The following is a 25,843-nucleotide window of genomic DNA, read 5'->3' as shown; positions in this document are numbered from 1 at the left end:
ATAGAAATCTCTACGCGCTGCGCGCAGATTTCGTCATCCCTGCGAACGTACGGGGAATGCAGGTCGGGTTGATGTCAGTTCTAGGAAACGTTCAACACTCGCACCGCGCGGTTTCTGAAACCTCGTGGGACCGAAGCTCTCGAATGATTCTTCTACGACCGTCAGAGCACCAAACTTTGGCATGCTGTAATCATACTCTTTACATCCACTGACAGGCGTGTTACTGGTGATCCTTCCTGTAAAAATGGGATGATTTCATTCGAGCCCTGAACCTTGGATAGGTCTTCTACATACACTTTGGACCGGCGGTTATTAAGCAATCTTGCTACTTGTTGCTGCCAAGTTCCTTTGTCCTCTGAGGTAAGCCTGAAAGAACTCCCGTCTTTGTGAATTTCTATGATGAAAAAGGGTCTAAGCGCAAGGGTTTTACATGCCATCACGCCTTTCTCAAATCTATCAAGGCTCAGTCGAACGTAGAGGCTTGCTGGCTTTTGCTTTGCAAGGCGGTTCAACACTAGATTGAGGGAGCACGCGAACAGGTTGAGATCAGATAACGCACCCCCACATTTGGGATTTCTACTGTCAATATTGCACAGCATGGAAACCTCAACTTGGCGACACCATCATTCTAGGTCACGAGAAAGCAAAAACCGAGAGAGAAATTGTCTTGAGTAGACGAAGCGCACAAAAGACAGTCCAGAGAGAAAGAATAACACAAGACAGGCGCCACTTGCAACTGTTTATTGAACTCAGGACATGCATATTTCTAGCCAAGAGGAAGGCGTGGTGGAGGGAAAGACAAAAACAATACAACAAAAAACAGGTAAATGACATGCGCGAGGGCAAGTATACTACAATTGAGGGTACAAAAGTAAATCAATTCTTTCTAAGCTTATCTAAAAACATGCATACATTCTTGTAAATGACAAGCCATGGGGAGCTAACACAGGAACTCCCACTTTTTTTGAATCCGGTGGGCTTCTAGCAATTCACAGGCGGTTATCCTTGCTTCTACATAATATCTGACGGTCTTAGAGCTTTGCTTCCCCAATTTTTTGCTATTCTTTGCCACAGTCCTTGCAGAGATACGGCAAATGTGACGCGGTACCAGTTCCTAGCGAACGCTTATGCTCCATTGGACGTTCATCATTATATCCGCCTGTCTGCACGATGTACGCCTTCCCACAACTCAACAATAAAACGCAGGTCTTGAGTTAAATAAAAAGCTGCAAGTAGCGCCTGTCTCGTGCTATTCTTAGTCGGCGGGCGGTCTTTTGTGCGTTTCATCTACTAAAACAATGTACCAACTTGCCCCAGAGCGTGTTCTACTGCAATAGAGAAATCATGCAAGCATTGAAGATCAGGACCGCCGGAGCAGGAATTTGCGACAGGTCTCCATCAGCCGCGAAATAAGGAAAAAGAATGTTTGGGCCATTATTCAGATCAGATCAAATCAAATCAAAATTTATTTGTCTGCATGCGTACACATTCATAAATTCTTATCTGCCTAAGCTCATTTTCCTTGTTGGCTGATAAGGCAGCTGGTGGAGAAAAAACTCTATATGAATACATTTCTCCTCTGAACATAAAGAAAAACATAGAGAAAAAGGTCTGTGGCCACAAAATAGCACTTGCGAAAGAACTCAAGCTAAACACAAGGCAATACGTTTACACACCAATTTCTTATATCAATTATCATCCTATGATTATTTGGTATGCATAGATCATCGGGAATTTCATTATACACAGCCGGTACATAATAATTACGCATCCTTTTTCCATAGTTTGTATAAACCCGTGGCTTAAGAAAACGTTCCGTTTTTCTCAAGGTGACATCTTTTTTAACCGGAGCCTTATATTCATTTGAATAATAATACCACGGTAACACCACAAAGTGAAACAGTTGACGAATCTGAAGGATGCCTAGCTCATCGTATTTTCCTTTCATGTCAACAGAGTGTAGTTTGTTGCCGTATGATATACTGTTCACTATTCTTTTTACGGTAGCATTAAATGCTTCTTTCTTGCATTCGGAGCAGTTACCGTATACAGTAATGCCGTACTTTAAAATAGGTTTTACTAATGCTGTATATATCAGTCGTCTAAGATGAAGCGGAGATATACCACGAAGGTGATACATCATAGAAGCAATTGCCCTTTCCTTTCTAGAGAGTTAGACGATGTGGTCGCTCCATGTAAAGTGTTGGTCAAAGCGGATGCCCAGATAGAGAACTGTTTCCTCTATTTGCATAGCTTTACAGTTACACTCGTAACAATGGGGTGTGTGAAGATACAGCGGTTGGTGTAAAGTAACAATTTTATGAGGCTTTTAAATGATGCCAGTTTTGTGTTGTGAACTTTTTAAAAAATGAAATTTTGATACAGCCAGTGAACGACTCCACTTGTATCTTTTTGAAATAATTCCACTCTTGTACAACAATCAGTAGCATCAAGTGCTAGCACTTAAGGTCAGCGTGTAGAAAAACTTTTGACTTAAGCTGCAATAAACCAAAATCGAATACATATACGTTAAAAAGCATTGGCCGAAGTGTACATCCTTGAGGTACACCGAATTTAACAATGTTTTTAGATCTCCATGCGTATCATGAAGCATCACACACTTCAACCTATCTGTAAAATCTTTTGCAAAAAACTTGTTAAAATGTCCGCGGAAACCAAATGAGCTTAATTTTTCGAGTTGTAGCTTATAGTCTATTGTGTCCAATGCCTTAGTTAAGTCCAGAAATAAGGCTAGCACAATGTGACTATATTCTAGTACATTTTAAACATAGTCAGAAAATTCTTAAAGAAGTGTAGTACGTCTGCTCCTTGTGAAGCCATATTGCACAGCATTGTTCAAAGAGTGCGATTAAAAGACAATGTTCAAAGAGAATGATTCAACAACATATGCTACATGCTTTTCCATAATATGTACTATTTATAACACTATTGCGATAGGCCTATATTTTATAAAATCACCTTTCTTGTCATATTTGTAGATTGGCCTGACAACAGATATTTTAAGTTCTTGAGGTATATCACCAGTTTAGAATATACAATTTAGTATGTTTATAAGCACTTCTTTCAAAACATCAAAGTTCCTGTAATGATCTCTTTGATGAATGCCATCATAACCAGTTGGCTTGAGATGCTTCAATCTGCATATAATACTCCATAGCTCGTCTAGTGATATCAGTGGCAGATATGCAGTATGCACACATGCCCATTTCAGTCGATGTGGTACAGGCCAACAGACTGCTATAGTTCGCAACTTTTCTGTTGTGTTTTTAAAGAAATCGATAAATTTATCGTAGAGCACTGTAATATTATCCTCTGGAAAATTCTTAATTTACTGCTTCATCAACAGAAGTCGTTTTCATTTTTTATTTTTTTTATTTTTATGTATCACATGCTGCGGACCAATTATGGTCCAAGCAGGAGAGGCACAGTACAAAACAATGGAGTACCAAACTTCGAGCTTAAAAGAAAAAAACTTACATGACGAAGAAATAAGTACTAAAATAATAATAATAATAATAATTGGTTTTTGGTGGAAAGGAAATGGCGCAGTATCTGTCTCATATATCGTTGGACACCTGAACCGCGCCGTAAGGGAAGGGATAAAGGAGGGAGCGAAAGAAGAGAGGAACAAATAGGTCCGTAGTGGAGGGCTCCGGAATAATTTCGACCACCAAAAAAGGACGAACAACACTTATACAACGCTAAATAGGCAACGGATGAAAGAAGCAACACGCAGTGTTAACAACAAGGCGCGTCACAGGCAGCGCCAACAGACGGTTGAAATGTTAGGGGAGGCAAGCGAAGGAGAATCATGAGGAAGTGCGTTCCAATCAGTTATCGTATTATGAAAAAATGAATACTTCTAGGCATTCGCCGGGCAAAAATAGGTTCAACGTAGAGTTTATGCTTATGACGAGATTTCTTAGCTGACTGTTTAGCTATTTAACCCTCGGGGTTTATGCCTAGTTTTGAAAAACACAAACGACCAAGAAATTTCATTCGAGCTGTTTTCCTTCATTCTCTCAAGCATTCAAGCTTTTCTTCATGCAACATTGCGTATGGAGAGTCCCGGCGTTTGTAGCGGTTGTATATAAGACGCGCGACTAGCCTCTGAATTTTTTCATTTTTTTCTACATCTACCGTTGAGTGAGGGTCCCACACAATACTAGCGTACTCCAACGAAGGCCTTACTAGCGCTTTGTACGCCCTGCTTTTCAGTTCACTTGACAATTTTCCCAATTTCTCTTTTAAGAAGCCTACATTTTAACGAGCTGAAGCGCATATGTTACCGATGTGCGCCGTCCATTTAAGCCTGTTTGTATATGTGACGCCTAAATGCTTATATTCCGCTACTTGTTAAGTAATATTGCCGCCCATGTTATATGAAGATTCCAGTATTTTCTTTTATTAGTAACGCACATATGCACAGTATTTTTCAATGTTAATCACTATATCCCATTTATCACACCATTGTGCTCGTAATTTTAGATTTGCGTTCAGCTCGAGTTGATTCGTAACAGAATCTATGGTTTTAATATTTACACAGTCGTCTACAAACAGTTTAACTGACATAGTTTACTTGACAGAGTCGACCAAATCATTCATATGAATATTAAATAAGACTGGTCCTATTACATATCCATGGGGCACTCCCGAGTAGACATCTCAATTTTCAGAACAAGAGCCGTCTATGTCTACATATTGTTTTGTGTTAGTCAAGTACGATATAACAAATTGATTATTTTGGAAGCTATACCAATTGTTTTCACCTTTAGGATTAATTTATTATGAGGCGTTCTATCAAATGATTTTGAGAAGTCTAAAAATATTATGTCTACCTGGCCATTCATATCAAGAACTTTCGCGATTTCGTTGATGGTTGGTTGCTATTGTTTGCGTGTGGATGGAAAAGCCGTGCCTAAACCCATTTTGTGCTTTACTTATGATCTTATTTGTATTTGGGAAGGTATTTAGATGTTTCAAAAGAATATGCTCGAGCACCTCACAAGAAATACATGTAAGTGAAATAGGTCGCTAATTACTAATTTCCATCAGGCTACCTATCTTGAAAGCCAGAACAACACGAGCCAGGAGCCAATCAATCGGCACATTACCAGATTTTAAAGGCTTATGAAACATTATTAGAAGAAATTTGCCTATCAGCTGTACGTGTCTCTTAAAAAAATTGGCTGGCATTTTATCAGGACCGGTGGATATTTAAAGCGAGAGCTTTAATGGCCGCAGGTTGAGCAGTTTCGCGTGAATCCTGGAGAGCCGTGCTGCGCATGCGCGAGGAGCTGTGACAACACACGGCGCCTTTCTCTCTCTCTCTCTCGCTGCCTAGTCACAACTGCGCATGCGCCACTAGCGGCACCCAGCCGCAGGTGTCCCGCCGCTGCGCTGCGCCGCGCCTTCGCTTAAAATGCAACTTTTAATTTTCAGTTTTCTTTTTTCTTTAATCTCTTCCTTTACAGCGCGGTTCGGGTGTCAACCGAGATAAGTGAGACGGTTACTGTGCTTTTCCGCGCTCGCCGCGCCTTCTGACATGACGTCACACCGCGCGGCTTGCCACCGCCGCCATTTGGTATGACGTCCCACCGTGTTCCCCGTCGTTGTGCTCGCCTCCGCTCTCTTCGCCAGCTGCGTCGCATGCCTGATAACATGTCGGAGGATTGAAAAGGAGTCTGGCGTGCGCCGCAACCACACTTGTTTCGTCTTTAATGCGACAGCAACATAGCTAGACAACCAGACTAACCTGGGCTTGTAATCAAGATTAACCAAGGCTAATCATGCTATGCCTTACCTTTCGCTACGTATATCAAGGCATAGCCGTGCTAAGCCACTCCCAATTTTTTTCTTTTGCTCAATCCCTAGTCACTGCTGTGCATGCGCCACTAGGAGCACCAAGCCACAGGTGTTCCGCCGCTGCGCAGCGCCGCGCCTTTCCTCCAAATCTAACTTTAAATTTTAAGTTTTCTCTTTTCTCTTTCCCTCTCTTCTTTATCTCTTCCTTTACGGCGCGCTTCGGGTTTCCACCCAGAAATGTGAGACGTTGCTATCTCCTGTCTTCAAAAACGAAACAAAAGTAAGCCGGCGGGGTTCATAGAGCTCATTGGCGTGTACAAGTTTCCAAAGACCATTCATTTTCACGAAAAGAAAGGCGCACAACCGGCTCCGTGGGTCAGTGGAGACCTCAATCTCGCTTTCGATTTGTATATCGTGGATTAGCTGGGCTAATCAACCTTAATTTTTTTTGCGTCTAGTGACAGCAGCTCGACTACACCCTCCAAAGGTATGGACAAGGTGTCCGATCCATCCGGTGCTGGTGCGACATCACAACTATTGTCCGGCTTCAAAAACACGCTTTTAAGGTGAGAGTTAAACATTTATGATATTCCCCTGCAGTTTGTAACGACAGTGTTTCCTGCCACTATCTGCTCGATTCGTCGAAGACGTTTGTTCTGAAGCAAAAACGGCCGAGAGTGTCAGTGTAATAGCGTTCCCGAGACTCTAGCAACTTAATTGTGAAAACAGTTTTTAGTTCTGTACCAACCTAGTCGTCAACTCGCTTTAATTTCCTAAGGCGCTTCAACCTACGTTTTATATTGAGCAGATCTCTGCTTATCCAAGGGCTCTCTCGACGAACCTTTTTCAACTTTTCTGGGATAAATTTTTCTATGCAATGGTGGCGCCAAGATTTGAACTTAGTCCATAATATGCCAACGTCACCATCAGTGAAGAACAAAAGAAAATTATCTAAAAAATCTGCAATTTGAACATCATCTGCACAAGAATAGTTTTTAACAACAACATGCTTCGGTTTACAAGAACTGGCCCTTTGTGGAAAAACGCAAATGAAGTAAATAAGTTTATGATCGGAAATGCCATCGTGAACCTCCGTTACAAGTTCCTGAATGTAGTTAGAACAAAACAAAACGTCTAAAATTGAGGAAGCAGAATGTGTTAAGCGTGTTGGAAAAAATAACGTTTGATTAAGGTTAAATCCAAGCAACATGTCAAACAACACTTCAGAACTATGTACGTCCACAGTACGACACTTCATTTCCAACCAGTTATTAATATGAAGTTTAAATCTCCAGCAATTTTTATATTTTGATCGCGGTACTTCTCTAATTGATCGTTGAGTTTTGACAAGAACTCTGGCGTGGAACCAGGTGACCTGTAAACACCAGCGATAATTACACTACTGCCACAAAATTAAACTTTGAAAAAAAAAACGCTTTCATGGTATTTATCAACTGCTGGCAGTGAAAAGGATAAAAGACCACACTTTACAAGAATTGCAATAATACCACCTTTAGTTTCACAATCTTTCCAATAACAAACATATGAAGGCGGAAATATGCTACTATCTGGGATATCAGCGTGAAGCCACGTTTATGTGATGATGGCTATGTGAGCATCATATGATAGCAAACTGCATTCAAGTTGTTCTGGTTTAATGCGCACACTTTGCGCATTCAAACCAACGATACGAAGAAGTTTCTGCGCACGCTTTTGTTTAGTGCAGGAGCGTCATTTATCGGTTGTGTTCTTCGTACGAACTAAGACTTTGCAGTTCTCGGCATTGTCCCACACATAGACATCGTCGTTCAGAACCAAGTTTCCATTAACTAGTTTCATTTTTTTCATTTGGACTGCTGTCAGCTAGTCCGGACTGCCACAGTTTCTGTCTTATCTGTGCAGTTCCTTCTTAATAGTCATTGGAAATTGATATGTCGGTACCCTTGAGGTTGGAACAGTTCTTAAAGAGAGAGATCATTTCAGTGTGATTGTACAGGCGTACGATCACGATCTTAGCTTTTTCTTTCCTGGCCTACCGATCCAATGAATACGTTCCACTGAACTGGCATTAACGGCGAATTTTTCTTCGAAGATATGGTGAACTACTTTATTTTCAAGATGCTGTTTATTTTCGCCGCGGTTTTCCTTAGCATCGAAAACGAAAAGATTATATCTACGAGCTCGGTCTTCAAAGTCTACCGGCCGTTTGCTTTGAGCCAATAATGTTTCTTTCTGATGTTGCACCGGTTCTTCTAGCTTTTGTATTTTCAGTTCGTTGACTTTGGTTAACTCCAAAACCTCGTCTAATTTAGTGAGCTTATGACTCATTTCTGAAAGAGTGGCATCGCGTGTGTTTCCGGCATTTTTTAATCTCTTGAGTTCAGCTACAATATCATTTAGTCTCTCTGGAACGGTAGGGCAAGGGCCAGGGTTGCATTCAACATCACCACAAAGCACGAGTAGGAGAACACACCAGCAGTCATTAGCAATCTGAAAACACCTCCGAGGGCGCTGCAGCAGAACGACAGTACGGAAATTCGTACGGATTGTAGAAAAAAGGTTGTGAAAACTAACCTGCACAGTGATCCAGACATAGTGAAACATGTTGCTTTGTTGAGCGCTGCCGTGCCCTCTTAGGTGATGCGAAGAATCGGGGCCATTTGTAGTCTTTTCCTTCGACGTCACACAGCCGTGAAGCCAATGCGACGTTCGATTTTCTGTGATAGCATGAGCGGTATCCTGTGACCAAGCCAGTTGTTCCGATGTGTCTGAAGATCCAGGAATCCAAAGCGCATGCCTAGGCAGACCCGGCGGATCAGGTCGGCATAAGCATGACGACGGCAGCACGAGGAAAAGGACTTGCACAGCGATCTAGAGATGGTTAAACACGTTGCTTTGATGAGCGCTGCCATGCCCTCTCTTTCTGTCCACCGATCAGTTCATTGGAAATTTGCCACGCTTTTTTTCGGTCATGTTCGCCCAGTGAAAACTATCTCACGTGAAAGGATCTTTCGTCAGTAGCATTTTCGTTGTTACCTGATTCCGCAATGCGTAGTTTTCATCTCTTAGAGCTTTATCTTCAAATTGCTTCCTACATTTTTGTCACTCTATCTTTCGCGCAGCACAGCTCTGCTATCTCATGAGTTATCCACTTCTTATCTGATCTCCTTATTTTGATGTTAACAGATTTAGCTGACTGTTAATAGACGTTGCGAAATATTTAGTTTGTTTTGCTATAGAAGCTGATGTGACCTAAATCTAAAATGGAACTCCAGTTAATATTACGAATCATTTGGTACACTTTTCTGTTTTTACAACACAGCCTGTACTAATACCTCCATCACTTGTGTGATCATCAGACATAATTGCAACCGTTACAAAGTAATTACAAACCTAGTTTTTTCTTTTAAAACTCTCGAAACATATTGCTGGTTCGCAAACGATAATTATATGGTCAATGCATGACCTGGTAATTTTAGCATCAAAGTATTCCTCTCTTGTACATCTATTAATTACGCTCACAAGTAGAAATTCTGCCCCCAAAGTGAAGTAATCTGATGTGGTACCTTTTTTCTCTATCATAATGCCTATGTTTAGATCCCCAGCAATGATGAAGTGCTTCTCATTCATGCATTTATGAAAAAAAAGTGTACAGCTCACCTAGACATGCCCTGGCATTGAGACTTGGTGGCCTGTATATTTCACATAAACTGTAATGTGTATTTCCTTTGGAAACAGAGAGAGGGACCGGCTCTGCGTGCATAAAGCTAACGTCAATTCTATTCGTCATCCACTCATTTTAAATGAACAGCATAACACCACCTCCTTTACGGTTCACACCGCACAATGTTTACTGAGTGTGCCCAGAAAATACGAATGCACATTTTCTCGAAACATCTATATTAACCTCAGTGAGAATAATAACATCATATGAAACCGCAACAGTCTTTAAAATCAATCCTAATTCATCCCAGTATTTACTCAAACTTATCATGTTGACATGCAGCAAACCGAGTTGATGGTTCGAATCTGCATTGCTTTTTGTAGTTTAAACATTAACGTTAAACTCAGAAAATGAGTCAAAGGAAGCCATTACGTCAGTTTCTCGAGATCTCTATCAGAGTTGATACTAATTATTGATGCACCTTTACTTTTTCGTACAAAAATTTCTCCGTTGCTCACCCAGACAAATTTTAACCCTCGATCTTTCGCAAGCTTTTTGCAATCCGAAAGCGGCATTTTTTTTAGCTCTTGTCAGGTTCTGATTTCTGCAGACTTTTTCTCTTTGCAGCGCGCGCTTTTTCACCAGCCACACGTCCCGCGTGGCTTGGGCCACAAAGCGAACAACAATTAGCGGAATCTTATCTTTTTGTGCCTCGAGTCGGTGCAGCCCTTCTATGCTCTGTCACTCCGGTCTCTGTATCTTCAATTTTGAACTGAGGTCAGTCAAAACTTGGTAAAGCTCCTGATTAAGGGCTTCATATATCCCGTGTGTTTCTACGTTTCTGCGCCTTGTGTATTGATCAACGCTTTCAAAGCAATCTTTCAGCTTGGCAAGCTCAGCGTCTTGCACAGCCAATTTTTCAGTCAGTTCATCAGTTGTTTTTTTAGTTTAGCAATCTGGTTTTCATGACTGGTAATCTTTGACAAGAGTTCGTCGTACTTGGAAGCAAGCATTCCCATTGCTTTTTCTACTGCCTGTGTGGAAGCGCTCTGTTTGTCAACCTTCTTTACAAGCGTTTCCAGACGGCTAAAAATTTTGGTAAGCTTCTGGCTGAAACCTTCAATCAGAGGGTTCGTAGCGGTTGTCTTGGCAGAAGTGTGCCTACTACTTTCCTTTGTCTCATCATTTTCGCTACTTGATATATCATCGTCAGTACTTTCTGATTCCCTGCAGTCAGAACACTTCCAGACCAATAATTCGCTTTAACATATGTGCTTAAGAGCTCATTTAGCTATATCTGAGCATTAAATGTGGAAAGACTTTTCATAGTTACTGCATGTTAAAAACGTAGTTTTTTTTTCAGAACCCTTCGAACAAGAAAAACACTGCTGAGTAGTCATTGCTCACTACAGAAAAGGCTAGAAAGAAGATGGGACGATAAGATATGCCAGACATTATAGATATGATAGAATATAGTAGATATAAGGCTGAAGTTATTTCTTTGGAGGGCCGAGCTATTTCGTTTTGTAATGTTTGAGTTTTGTGTCATTTTGGTCTTTTTTAAAAGCGCCAAATTCTATGCCATAGTATCAGTAGAAAGTATGCGCCTCGTTTTCGTTCATCTGCCGTTCTGCGCAGGTTACATGGCGTCTGTAACGGTCAAGCGCGATATCTCCATTAGGGAAACACACCTTACGACCATTAGATAAACCGGTCACAAAATGACGTTGCGCCGTTTGTGGGAGCCGCCGGCGCGGTAGCCACATATACGTTGTGGTTACGCTTTTACGTTGTGGTTACGTTGTGGTTACACGTTACGCTTTTCACAACGTGCATTGCAGCTCGCATGGTTATATAGATTTTCATGCTATTGCAACATAGGATGGCTAATTTCTCCAGGTGCACATATGGCGTGTTCAGAGCCCCGCTGTGACGCCGGGGGCCAAAGAAATACTCCCATCCCCCGCAGTGCCGGTGAGTAGTATTACGGGCGTTGGCTAGATATCAGGCTCATGTTATTTTCTAGCCGCGCTCTAGGTTACCGGGAAGCGAAAAAGAATAAGAATGAATGTGAAACACAGAGCGCAGTACACAAACTCCTGAATTGCTAAACGGCCTTGGTATCACACATCGTTATGTGAACTGAAATAAATATGCGGCCTCTTGCTCTGTTTCACCAGGAAATTGTAGTCAAAAACTCCACAATGCAACGAAAAACTGCAGTATCCTTAATAAACGCACATGTTTCTGAACGAACATTGCCCGCCATCTCAGGCCCATTACTCGGTAGTGTGCTATTTAACCTTCAGAGAACGACTCGATCATCAAATAAGCACTCCGAGTAGACGAGTGCTGCGTTCGTAAAGCCGAGAACGCGTACGTATCGCAACGTAAACATGAGACCGAGCTCACTTACTAAGGAGCAGCTGTACTAACGTGTGCTAAACTCGTTGGCTTGAGCTTGATTCTTCGACTGAGGCTGCATATTGCCTCTGGTGTGCTGATGCTGCCGCTTGAGTACCAGACATTTCTCAGCGCATGAAGCATTATGATACAAGTTTCAACTAATGAATCGCCGTACAAAAAATCTTTGGTTTTGTTTCGGGCGACAAGACACCACAAAAAATGCACCTATTTCAGTGTTCCTCTTCATGCAGGTGCTAATACTTAGCATCTCCAAGGCAGAGACTAATGTGCCAGTTGGTTTTGGTTTATGGGGGTTTAACTTCCCAAACCGACTCAGGCTATGATCGACGCTGTAGTGAAGGGCTCCGGAAATTTCGGCCACATGGGGTTCTTTTACGTGCAGTGACATCGCACAGCACACGGGCCTCTAGAATTTCGCCTCCATCGCAATTCGACCGCCGTGGCCGGGATCGAACCCGCATCTCTCGGGATGGCAGCCGAGCACCATAACCACTCAGCCACCGCGGCGGCCTAATGGGCCAGTTGGTGTTGCATTGCAGACAACGTACGAGCACGCAAAAACAGACGAAGAAGACACGCAGACAACGCACGCGCTCACTGCCACTTGATGGTTTATTGACACAAATGCATAATACACGCCTCACTTCATTACGTCATCGAACTTATATGCCACCATCAGGTGGCCCAACTCAGAAATAATGACCCTTTGATATTAAATAAAACGCATGGTGCGCGGACAAGTGATGCACTACCTTTTCTAATCAAATCTGCTTCAATGATTTCTCTTACTTCCTGTCTCCTATGCATAACAAGCATCATGCTTGCCTGTAAATCTTCGTTGAAAGTTGAAGGTTTTCCTTCAATATGAACTTGCACGGACCATACACATCTGCTCGCAACCGACGAAACTTAAGCTGTTTGTAGAGAGCATTCGTCATCACTCTTGGCGTGAGTTTTCCTTAAGCGTTTCTGTTCTAGTCGTTGCTTTCGTAGCAAAGCCTTTCATTGCTTTGGCGAAGTGCTCGTAATAGCTGCAATTCTTACTATGTCTGCCTACCGCAGGGCATGCCTGATTATTGTTTACAGCAAATGTACACTTGGCGCAAACAGTAGTCATGCCGACACCGTCAACGACCGGTGGAGAAATCTATACAGTAGCCAATGCAATCAGAACGTTAATGAGAGAGGCAGTAGAGTACAGCAATGGGACAATCCTCAAGTCACGAAACTGGAAATAAACAAACGCTACGAGCAATGCAAAAGAGGAAAGCAGATGCTGAGGACAAGCCAATAGCAGATTTGTTGATGGACGGAGCGCAGATTGTGCTAGAATATCTGCCCGCCCTATATATGCTACGTCTTATTACCTCGAGCGTACCAGAAGCTTGGAAGAACGCCATCATCTTACTTCATAAAAAAGGAGACGTCAAGGACTTGAAAAATCACAGACCGATCAGCTTACTGTCCTTTGCCTAGAAGCTTCTCACAAAGGTAAGTGCTAATAGCATCAGGACAACCTTAAACTTCAATCAAACGATCAAAAAGGCGTTCGTGAAGGATACTCGACAATAGACCATATTCACACTATCAATCAAGTGATAGAGAAATGCGCGGAATGTAAAAAATACCTCTATTTCTAGCCATCAATGATTGTAAGAAAGTTTTTGACTCAGTGAAAACCTCCGCAGTCATGCAGGCATTCCTAAAAGAGGGTGTAGAAGATCCCTATGTGTATATACTGGAAGATATCTACAACGACTGCACAGCTGCTTTAGTCCTTCATAAACCAGTATTAAAATTCCAATATGGACGAATGTCAGGCAGGGAGACACAGCCTCACCAATTCTATTCACCGCCTGTTTAGAGGAGGTGTTCAGACACCTGGATTAGGAAGATTTGGGGATAAGAATTAATTAAGAATACGTAAAAAATTTGCAATTCCCTTATTAAGTTAACTTGCTAAGTCACGCAGGAGAATAAATGCAAAGCGTGATCAATGAGTTAGACAGGCAGAGCAGAACGGAAGGTCTAAAAATAATGTTACATAAATGAAATTAGTGTTCAAGTTTTACAAGAGAACAGCAGTTCAGAATTAGTAGTGAGGTGCTGAAAGCGCTAAGGTAACACGACTACTTAGAGCAGACAGTGGCCGCTGATCCGGATCATGAGAGGGAAATAACTAGAAGGATAAGAATGGGGCTGAGCGCATATGGTAGGTTCTCTCAGATCATGAATGGCAGTCTACCAATATTGCTCAAGAGAAAATTATAGAACAGCTATATCTGACCTGTGCTCACGTATGGGGAAGAATCATGGAGACTAACGAAAAATGTTCAGCTCAGGACAACGCAGCGAGTTATCGAATGAAAAATGTTAGGTGTAACGTTAAGAGACCAGAATCGGTCACAGTGAATGAGAGAACAAACGCGGGTTAATTACACCCTAGTCAAAACCGAGAGGAAGAACTGGGCTTGGGCAAGGCATGTAACGCGAAGGCAAGATAACCCCTGCTGCTATAAGGTTAACGGAGTAAATTCCAAAAGAAGGAAAGCGTAGAAAGGAGCGGCATAAGTTTAGTTGGGCGTATGAGATTAAGAACTTTGAGGGGATACGTGAGCCGGAGCTGGCAAAAGAGAGGGTTAATTGGGGGAGACATGAGAAAGGGCTCTGCTCTGCAGTGGACGTAGTCAGGCTGATGATGATAATTATAGATGACGAATTCATCCCACCTTGCACGGTTTACGTTGCACTTGGCCTTGTTCCTAAGCCCGCTACGTCTCAACGGCTTTCGCGTATGACGGGTTACCTGAGATCGATTTCTACTGCAGCGTTTTATCTTTCGTGTTCAAGATGATCCGAATTTGAAGCGTACGATGCTGCAGCGTGCCGAATTGAAAAACTGCCAACAGTCTCAGCTCGGTAAGCCATTTATTGAAAATGTCGCCTTCTTTTTTTCGTCTAAGTAAAATTCGTCGTATGTCAGGTATTTCACAAGCTGGTAGAAGTTCTCAGCCTTCTCAATCAGGAGGTCAACGTCGTTGCCTTTCTCATCGGAACCGAAGTGAAATATGGGATAGGCATTTCGCACCTCTGCTCGAATCGCCACCAGAAACGTGGCAGCTTGCACCACTTTCGACTGATGCGTGAGCATGGTAGCAGTAGCGAAAAGTTTAAAGTCGCTCTTCTATGCTCGTCAGTGATGCCGCACATCCACTGTGGTGTCCAATTGATTCGTCGAAGGAAGGAGTGCCAAGCCATGGCGACTTTCGAGCAAGACAGCGTTGCGACACCTATGCACACACACTTCAGTTGGCCGGCTTCAGAGCGCTTCTGACACCTTGTAAGACGACTGACGTCCAACGGAACAAAGAGCTTTTATTGAACGACACATAGGTATTCATAGACTCTATGCGGTGGCGATGCGCCTACTGAAGACACTTGGTCACTGCTAATGGCGGTGCCACTGCGCCGCTCACACGATAGGCGCAGTAGGAAACTTTGGATAGGGTGGCCGCAGCTGGCATATGACAGGGCTAATTAGAGAGACGTGAGAGAGGCGTCTGACCTGAAGTACGCGTAGTAAAGATGATAACGATGATTATGATGAATCACGCAAATGTTTTAAAGAGCGTAAACAAAAACAGCGGCCAAATGATGAAGCTAGAAATTGTTTACTGGACCACCATTGCATGTTGTTCAGCTGTGGGATGCACGAAGTATAAAAATTGAGTAGAAATTTCATTTTATTGAAATAAATACAAATTGATTTTTGAAATTCATATAAAATTTGTGTGTTTGAAAGACGCACCAAACGGGTGCATATGTTCATTGTCAAGCATATTTGCATCTAGAAATTGGCTGCTCGAGGTGCGCCAATGCGATCCCCAGGTTTAACCGAGACTCGCTTGAAATTGCATGTAATTGCAGAAGACCCTTCTCAGTTTAATGGCAGCTGCAAAACTCAACCCGCAATTTATCTGAATGGCAGTTGGAACTTAGTCATGAAAACTATGGAGTCAGTAAACTGCCTCTTTAATCTTGAAAATTTATCTTAGAGCACATAAGCAGTGAACAGATACCGTTGCTAATTGATGACTGATACACCGTTCTGTTAAAATAACTCTTTCAGCTGCGCCTATGTGTGCCGTTGTTCTTTATTGGCATTGTGTGAACAAACTCTGTCTATTTAAGAAAGTGGCTTGTCATCCCACTGAATAGGTCCTTAATAAGTCTCTTTTATATTAGCTTTGAAGACTAAGAGTTAGCATGTAAACACAAAAGGACCGAAAAAAATGACGCCTGCATGAACTTGCGCCCAAACATACCAAAAGAACCATTCGTTTGCTCAATATTCCTCGCGTCTTTACAGGAGGTAGCCGGAGAACGAAACTGACAAGTATTCAGGATAATATTTACCGTGGAATTTAAGAGCAAATCAGGATATCGCTGCAGAACAGATATTAAGCTTTAACTGAGGAAGACGATCTTAATGTTGACACAAAGAACGATAATCTGACAGCTATCATTACAGAATTCGCAGTAGAAGTTGGCGGTGGGACAGTTCGACAGGATACCGGCAAGCTATCTGAGGAGAAGAAAGATCTGATTAAGAAACGTCAAAGCATGAGGGCGTCTAACCTTACAGACAGAATAGAACCGGCAGAGCTATCGAATTTAATAAATAAGCGCAAGGTAGCCGATATAAGGAAGTTTAATATGGAGAGAACCGAGCCTGCTATAAAGAACGGAGGTAGGCTAAAAGCGATGAAGAGTAAATTAGGCTTAGATAAAAACCAGATATATGCATTAAGAGACAAGGAGGGCAATGTAATTAGCAAATGGATAAGACAGTTATAGTAGCCGAAGAGTTCTACACACATATATACAGTAGCCAATGTAATCAGAACGCTAATGATAGAGACAGTAGCACATAGCAATCCGTTATCCCGCCCGTAAAGAAAGAGGAAATAAAGAAAGTCTTAGGAGCAATGCAAAGAGAAAAGCAGCTGGTGAGGATCAGGTAAAAGCAGATATGATGAAACACGGAGGGAACATTCTGCTAGAAAATCTAGCCCCCCTGTATACGCAAGGCCTTATAACCTCGACCGTACCAGAAGCTTGGAAGAACGCAAATATAGTCTTAATTCATAAGAAATGAGACGCCAAGGATTTGAAAAATTACAGACCGATCAGCTTACTGTCCGTTGCCTACAAGGTATTTACCAAGGTAATCGCTAATAGAGTCAGGGCAACCTTAGACTTTAATCAACCAAATGATCAGCCAGGCTTTCGTAAAGGATATTCCGAAATAGATCATATTCACACCATCAATCAGATGATAGACAAATGCGCAGAATATAACCAACCTCTATATATAGCCTTCATTGATTTGGAGAAAGGATTCGACTCAGTGGAATCCTCAGCAGTCACAAAGGCACTGCGTAATCCGGGTGTAAAAGAGCCTTATATGAAAATACTGAAAAATATATATAGCAACTGCACAGCTACCAGAATCCTAAATAAAGCCAGCAATAAAATTACAACCAGAAAGGGCGCCAGGCAAGCAGACACGATTCCGCCAATGCCATTCGCCGCATGTTTACAGGAGGTATTCCGAGGGCTGAATTGGGAGCAGTTGGGGAAAAGAGTTAATCAAGAACACCTAAACAATCTTCAATTCGCTGATGGCATTGCCCTGCTGAGTCACTCAGGAGATGAACAGCAAATCATGATCAATGAGTTGGACAGACAGAGCAGTACGGTGGGTCTAAAAATTAATATGCAGAAAACCAAAGTTATGTTCAACAGTCCAGGAAGAGAAAAGCAGTTCACAATTGGCAACGAGGTGCTGGAAGTGCTAAAGGAATACGTCTTCTTAGGGCAGGTAGTGATAGCTAATCCGGATCATGAGAGGGAAATAGTTATAAGGATAAGAATGGCGTGGAGCGCATACAGCATGTTTTCTCAGATCATGAATAGCAGGTTACCAATATCCTTCAAGAGAAAAGTGTACAACAGCTCTATATTACCGGTATTCACCTACGGGGCAGAAACGTGGAGGCTAACGGAAAGGGTTCAGCTTAAGTTAAGGAACACACAGCGAGCCATGGAAAGGAAAATGTTACGTGTAACGTTAAGAGACAGGAAGTGCGCAGAGTGGGCGAGCGAACAAACGCGTGTTAATGACATCCTAGTCGACATCAAAGAGGAAGAAATGGGCTTGGGCACGGCTTGTACTGAGAAGGCAAGATAACCGCCGGTCCTTAAAGGTAACAATGGATTCCAAGAGAAGGCAAGCGTAGCAGGGGGCGGCAGAAGGTTAGGTGGACGGATGAGATTAGGAAGTTTGCAGGCATAGGGTGGGCGCAGCTGTCAAAGGGCTGGGTTAATTGGAGAGAGATGGGAGGGGCCTTTGCCCTGCGGTGGGTGTAGTCAGTTGATGATGATGAGTCCCTCGAACAGCACTGCTAGTCTAGCCTCACTAGATAAAGTTCTAGAGTTAAACGTTGCCAGGTTCAGATTCCAATGGCGGCCTCTCCGGAGCCAGAAATTCTTAGCACCCTCCGCTGCGTCACCTGTCTGGCCACCGCCTTGGTCATTTGCTTCGCAGCCGCTGGGGCTCAGGGCCGACGGTTAATTGGTATGTTCATGGAAGGTTGTGGCCAAGTACTGTACCAGGGTGGCCAAATCCTGTTCTGGGGAGGGAGTGCGTTGTCAGTTCCGGTCACCGAGTTCAGGCCGCACCCCAGGCATTCCTATGCAATTCCATCAACACGCGGAGTTTTATTTTTCAAGAACTGAAGGTGAAGAACTGTGCGGCACCGAGATTCGAACTCCGGTTCTCTTGCACGCGAGACGGATGCTGTGCCTCTGCGCCATCGCTACGCCAAATAATATGCAGAATACTAAAGTTATGTTCAAATTCTTCGGATGGAAACAGGAACGTACGATAGGCAGCGAAGTTTTCGCAGCGACGAGGGAATATATGTACTAAGGACAGGTAGTGGCAACAGATCCGGAAAACCAGAATGAAATAACTAGCGCAATAAGAAACGGTGCAGTGCTTTCGGCAGTCATACATAAGAGCTGTATCTTACCTGTTCTCCCCTGTGGGGTGAAACGCGGAGGCTAGCAAAAAGAGTTCAACTGAAATTGAACACAACGCAGCAAGCTATAGAAAGTAAAATGACAGGTGTAACATTCAGAGACAGGAAAAGAACAGAGTGTGTCGGGGAACAAACACGAGTTAATAACATCTTATTCGCAATCTTAGAAAAAATGGGCACGGGAACGGAATGTAAACACATGCACAAAAGGCGATGGACATTAGTAGTAACGTAATGGGTAACACTATATGGCAAGCGTAGCAAGGAATAGGTGGTCACGAATGCCAGAAATAGGTGGCCATAGCTGGCACAGGACAGGGTAAATTGGACGGTTAATGTAGAGTCCTTTGCCCTGCTGTGAACGTAGTTAGGCAATAATTATGATGACTTGGATTGTGAAATAGCGCATGAAACAAAAATAACAAACAGAAAAAATGGCATCCTAAGTTTTTAACCAGTGGTTACAATTTTACGCAGGATCAACAGAGCCGGGAATACACACTCATAATCAAAAGAAATATTACATAGTTGCTGCCAACTCTAACGCTTTCTCTCTAGCTTTACAAAAGGATAGAAATAGTGACTTTCAAATAGAAATGTTTTAATTAGCAGAGCATGAGAAACTTGAAGCCCAACCACTAAGCACAGCCATGGTCACAGTGCCGTTCCGAGGAATGAGCATCGCGTGCGGTCGTAGAAATAAATGAATAAAAAACTGCATTCAAATGACAAGCCGGAAAACGCAATTTCTCAATTACGGGAATTAAAATGACGTTAATGGAATACAAATGCACGATTTGCAATGTTTCATAAGTGACAAAATTTCGGCCGCCGCATTTCTTCTCAGAACCATGCTCCTCCTCCCCTTCTTCGACTTCGTAAACTACACATTTTATTACTGTTTTAACCCTCCTAAGCAGCATAGCTCCCTAAATTTCCGAAGTTTTGGGGTGAGATGGGCATTCAGTCCGCGATTAAATGCGATGCTTTTTATACTGTGGAGTATTTTCTCTAACCTAGCCAACCTAGTGAATCGAACATACGTAGCAGAGCTTATCAGTTACCTAAAGCAGTCGAGGAGTCGAAGCGTTTCTCACATTCATTTCCTGTGTCATTACAGCTGAATTCCGCGCAGTTCAATCACATTATCACACATCAATGTTCAGAGAAAAATGATGCATCTGCTGCGAGTTCATACAACGGTTTCATTTTAGTTGCCACAGCAGAGAAGTTTTCAACAGTATTTTTTTTTTTAATTTCCAAACACTCATGTCGAGAGCACTAATAGACGTCACCGCATGGGATCGTATGTGGCCTACTTGTTTTCCTGCCTCAAGTAATGGTCGCCCATTGTCCACGTGTTTCAATTTGCGCAGCATTCTTGCGCGCAGCATCACCCTAGCCAGTGATCTTTAAAAATCTTCAAACAATATGAGGAATATGCCGCGTTGAAAATAATAGCAGCAGCACGTTGCGAAAGCTTAAACATTTGGCGATTGATAAAAGGTTAGTGTCTGTGGCCAGCAAAGCGTTATAGTGTGAGTGATATTGATTTATTTGATCGGCCTTAAATTACATGGATAAATGGACGTGAGGTGTGAAAATATAGAACTACGTTATTACGAAATGCCACGAGTTTTATATATTTTGTCCTCCTTGCAGACACTGAGGCAAACGCAGCAGTTGCGTGTGTTGCAATGAAAATTTTTGTAGAATAAAACGTGCATTGTTTTCTGCTGCTCCTTATTCGCTTTTCATTTTTCTAAGAGCTTCATAGTAATATCAAGACGTTGCGCATCTTTTCATCTCGAGAAAGAAGGACTGCCTTGAGGTGAGCAAGGCATCGTTAAAATAAACCTTTTATATTCATAGGGGGTCTCAAAGAAGCCTGACTCAGCATCTGTTTCTTTTGAAATCGCTGTGATCTAGAGTTCACTTTTTTGTATCCCCGAAGAGCTCAAGCAGCAGGTCTATAATTTTAGACTTGACAACGATCAAAGCGCGCTTCTAAAAATAACAAGTTTGTAAGAATTCAGTCGAACTTAGGAGTGTCTTCATAACTCTAAAATATGTAGTTGTGTAGTGTGAAATTTTCTGCCCATTTGTCTTCGACGCTGTTGGCGATCATTTTGTAATGTGATTGTACGTTACGCTGAAGCATGCAAACCCGAACTCACAGCACAAGACTATTATGAAGCAAGTGGAAAACAAGCGAAACTGCAAAGAAAGACACACCACTAAAAAAAAAGTGAAAGCAGAATTTGACCCGAAATGCAGATAGTTTTCATTCTGTTAATTTGAATGGAAAAGCGGCAAGAAGACGCGGTCAACATGCTGCGAACTGCTGTCAAATTTGGCGCTTGCAAACCAAGTTACCATTATTGATTTCTGTGATAAACGATATATTAGTCTAAGCGGCGGACAAAAAAATCTGAGTAGTCATACTCAGGCTTTGCACGTTATCTGACTTCTACTCTTCTATCTTCGCTCACATCGACGGCACGCAAGTCTGCAAGTCCACTCGTCAAAAATACAAAAGCAGATTTTGGGTCATGTGGGCTGTGCAGTTGCTTGAAATGAAAATACCAGCTTATGTAGTAACAGTGAATTAGCGAGAGCTGCAGCTGAAGTAGTGAAACTATTCTGCTGCGCACAAATGTGGCACGCCACTTTGTAATCGATCTTTTGAGGTTCCTTTTAAGGTAGCTTTTGTTTGATCATAAGTTCTAGTACACGTAAGAATTGGCATGAAACCCTGACGAACCTGCAAGAAAGTCCCCTTAAAAATATTAAGCCATGCGCTTCGAGCGTCAAGAAACGAATATTACAAGAACTAAAAATTCAAGGTACCTTATAATTTTTAATAGCAGCTAATATTTTGTGTGGAAGGCGTGAGCCATTGCTATTTATTAAAAGGCCCAGAACACGCACCCTACTCAATGAAAAGTACATAGTTGATTGCAATGTAAGAAATTCTTTTTTTTTGTTTTTATATAAGATTTATAAATGCGAAACTTCCAATCGGTTGAATGTGCGTAACATTATTTGAGCCAGCAGACTTGTGTAACGTTCAATTCAGTTCAGTTCAGTTTATTAACTTATAAGTCCCCCGGAGGGGCGTTACATAAGGGGCGGGTTCTTATACATACAGTAAAGATCACGGTAAATTATTATTTAATAAATGGCCATGCAGAATTTGCAAGAAAGAAGATGGGCAGGTAGTAGTAGTGATTTCGTGGGGAAGACCATTCCAGTCAGTGGCTGTTCGGAAGAAAAATGAGGCCGTGAATGGGGTGGTCTGGGCGCGTGGACGCGGAAATTGAAGTGGATGGCTGGTTCGATAAGATATGCGTGCTGCTGTTGTGATGTATGGTGCTTTATTAAGGGATGAAAAAAAGAAGTTCTACAGTGAAAGGCTGGAAATGCGACGTCAACATAAAAGCGTTGATAAACCCGATTATGCTTTTAGACATGAAATGATGATGTTATACGAGTACTATGCTTGAATAAATCTAACCGCGTGAGTTTGAGTTGATTGTAATGTGTTGGCGAGATATGCATGGTGCGTTCTCTGAAGACAGCCACTTTAATCGTCTTCGAATCCCAGTGCAATTACCACACTAAACAGATTACAACACCGTTCTGCCCAAGTATATCTACTGTTGGGATTCAGGTAGCAGCATCCCACCGTTCGACGCGATTTCGAGCTCCTTCTTTTTTCAAGCATGTTCTCTCGCTTTTTCCTCTGCTTAACGGACGTCCCGTCTCTCTTGAGCCAACCGAAGCTCTTCTTTTTCTTTCTTGCGTCCAACAGTCGTTTCCAAAGCCTCGTCGACCTCCTCAGTAGTCACCTCCTCCTGCTGCATGACCTCGAGAATTTCTTTTTTTCTGTTCGCAGAACGTAGCGAAATTCCGAGCTCCTGGCAAATCTCGAGCATCTCCTGCACTTTTAACTTCTCCATCGTGAGTTCCACCATGCGTTAGCAAGCCCACTAAAACAAGAGCCCTAGCTTGAAGTGGACAAAACAGTTTTTCTAAATCAATTTCCGAGACAACAGGAATCCGCACCTAGCATCTTGCTGTGCTAGTACGGTCTAGCGAAATTAACGGAAAACATTGGGCACTCACCCTGCCAAGGTATAGCCGACGCCTGTCAGTCCCGCAGCTGCCATTCAGTTGTGGGACGTCCACGTGAAGTTACCGGCTCCAACGAACCTCGGCAGCTACGGGACTGACAGGCGTAGGCTATACCTTGGCAGGGTGAGTGCTTAATGTTTTCCGTTCATTTCGCTAGACCGTACTAGAACAGGAAGATGCTAGGTGCGGATTCTTGTTGTCTGGGGAAATTAATTTAGAGAAACTGCTTTGTCCACTTCAAGCTAGGGCTTTTGTGTGGAGGAGGTGACTACTGAGGAGGTCGACGAAGCTTTGGAAACGATTGTTGGACGCAAGAAAGAAAAATAAGAGCTTCGGTTGGCTCAAGAAAGACGGGTGTCGTTCGAGCAGAAAGAAAAAAAAGAGCTTCGGTTGGCTCAAGAGAGACGGGAGGTCCGTGAGGCAGAGGAAAAAGCGAGAGAACATGCTCGAAAAGTAGAGGAGCTTGAAAACTGGCGGCAGCGGAGAGATGCTGCTTGCTGGATCTCAACACTACCCAGCAAAAGTTACCGTACAGAGAAAAATTGTCCCAATTTTAAGAAAAAGAAAGTACTTACCAAATCGTGATTTCTTTCACGTGTTTTTAAGCGTTAATGCTAGTCAACTGTTTTCTGAGGGTATTCAAGCGCTTTCAGCATTTGCATCATCACTAAGTAAGGACGTAAAGGCAGCAGATTTTACGTGTATGAGTACATAATCATTAGAGCTCAAGCTTTACTAACATTTCTGATTGATAGCTCGGAATTCCGCAGTGCAAAAATAGAAGCCGCAATTGGTTTTCAGACACAAACCTTGCATCCCCTTCAACTGGATGCAATTCTTCTTAGTTTACCTTCGACCGAGCAGCAGTATCTTAAAACAATTTTTTGTCTAGCTTTACACCTTTACGAGTAACCATATCAATTGCAATGCAATGAGCGACCGAGAAGGATGGTGAACGTTTAGATTACAGTGTTGTTTTCTCCCAAACGTAACCGCTTCCATAGAGCCATGTTTTCGATATGCGTACTATTATTGCCCGCAGGCATGCATTTGTGCTTTGGTGTCTGTTAGTATTAAATGTCGAAGGAAACTCTTCGCGGCTCCGGAACTTGAGATGTGACAGGTAGCATTTGTTGCATATTTATCAGAAATTATTTTGACCATTGCTGCACTACAGTATATTATGATTATAATTTCACGTCCTCATCGAGAGTGATGTGCCGTGTGAAAACTATATATAAGAGTGCGCCAAGGTTGGTTTTGCAGATCGCTAAAAGCGAAAGAGTACAAGTGCCCAATGTTATGTCCTCCTTAAAGGGTGGAAGTGAAGGGACCAGCTGTGGATATTCCAGGAAAAGTCTTTGCCCGATAAAAGGCGCGTTTTTTTTATTTCATCCGTGAAAGGACCAGCTGTGGGTAATGGAAGAAAAACTTTTGCCCAATAAAAGGCGCGTTCTAATCAAGAACAAGCTTTGGCCCGTCTTTAAAGCTCAGGCGTGCAGGATTCTGTTAAAATTCAGCAGGAAATGACAAAATAAAATATACAGCCACGTGCAAGGAACTTCAAAAAATGCTGAATCGTCTTTCCATTTTCATTCAAACCGCTTTGGAGATATTATCTGAAATCTGCTATTGAACCGCCCAGAGCGCGAGGAGCAGGTGTGTACATATAGATACGACAGCGTTGAAACCACGTTTCTTAAAAGGCCTGTCTCTTGCTGGCGCTTTTCAGAATTTTTTTTCTTCAGGCCTGCTCACAGGCAAAGTTATTGCGTAAGCTTTGAGTATCCAGAAAATGCAACCTTTTTACATTTATATCAGTATGAGAACTGATGTTGACTCTTCCTTGCTTTGTATCAAGACCAGGAAAACAAGAATGATGCCTAGCTGTTTGTTCGGAGGTTAGCACAACAGTAGCATTTAAGCTCATTTATTATTCTAAATGGTGATTCTATAGCTGTTCGTTTTTCTGTGGCCATAGCGCCATGAAATACCGACTTCCCTGTGCGAGCTTTTCATAACTACTAACCGAAACGGCTGCAAGTCTGCTTTAATTAACTTTTCCCCATTTTTTGCTGCGTAAAGGTACTTAAGGGCACTACATCCAAGAGTGAAGGTCTTGGGGGGCAGCGATTTACAGCAGATTAGTTTGACGTGCCTTGGAATCTTTAATGCGCACTGTGATGAATAGCGGGCTGGCAGGTTTTCTTTGCGCCTTGTTACGTTTGGAGACGCCAACATGTCAAGAATATTCAAGCCACTGAGAAGCATCAATCGACAGAGGCTTCAAAGGGCCGTCGACGTGGTTGCAGCGCCACGAGTGCAGGTGGTGGTGTCTACAAGAGACCTTCAACCCCCTCTGCTGTTTACGGGGTGAAACGGCCGTCCGCTGTCTGAGAACGGCTTTGGTGAACCTGTCTTTTGTTCTCAACGCCGGACCCACCCGGGACATCTTTCTCCCGGAGGGGACGGCGGGGGAGCCGGCGAGCCGCGGGACTGCAAATGAGCCGTGGAAAATGCGGCCGTGTTTGACCAAGCCAACGTCGCCGAAATCCTCGTGCTTCGAAAACAACTTCGTCTTAGACTGTGCTTTTCCTTATACGTGTAACCTTCTGCAAACTGCAGTGGCAACCTTTAGTTCCCATGCTACCGCTGTGAAGTGCAGGTGACTGACCTTCGACGC

Source organism: Amblyomma americanum, chromosome 9 (genome assembly GCF_052857255.1).
Source record: "Amblyomma americanum isolate KBUSLIRL-KWMA chromosome 9, ASM5285725v1, whole genome shotgun sequence".
Classification (NCBI taxonomy): domain Eukaryota; kingdom Metazoa; phylum Arthropoda; class Arachnida; order Ixodida; family Ixodidae; genus Amblyomma; species Amblyomma americanum.
The sequence above is the reverse complement of the archived record's forward strand: the minus strand, read 5'-3'. Positions refer to the sequence as shown.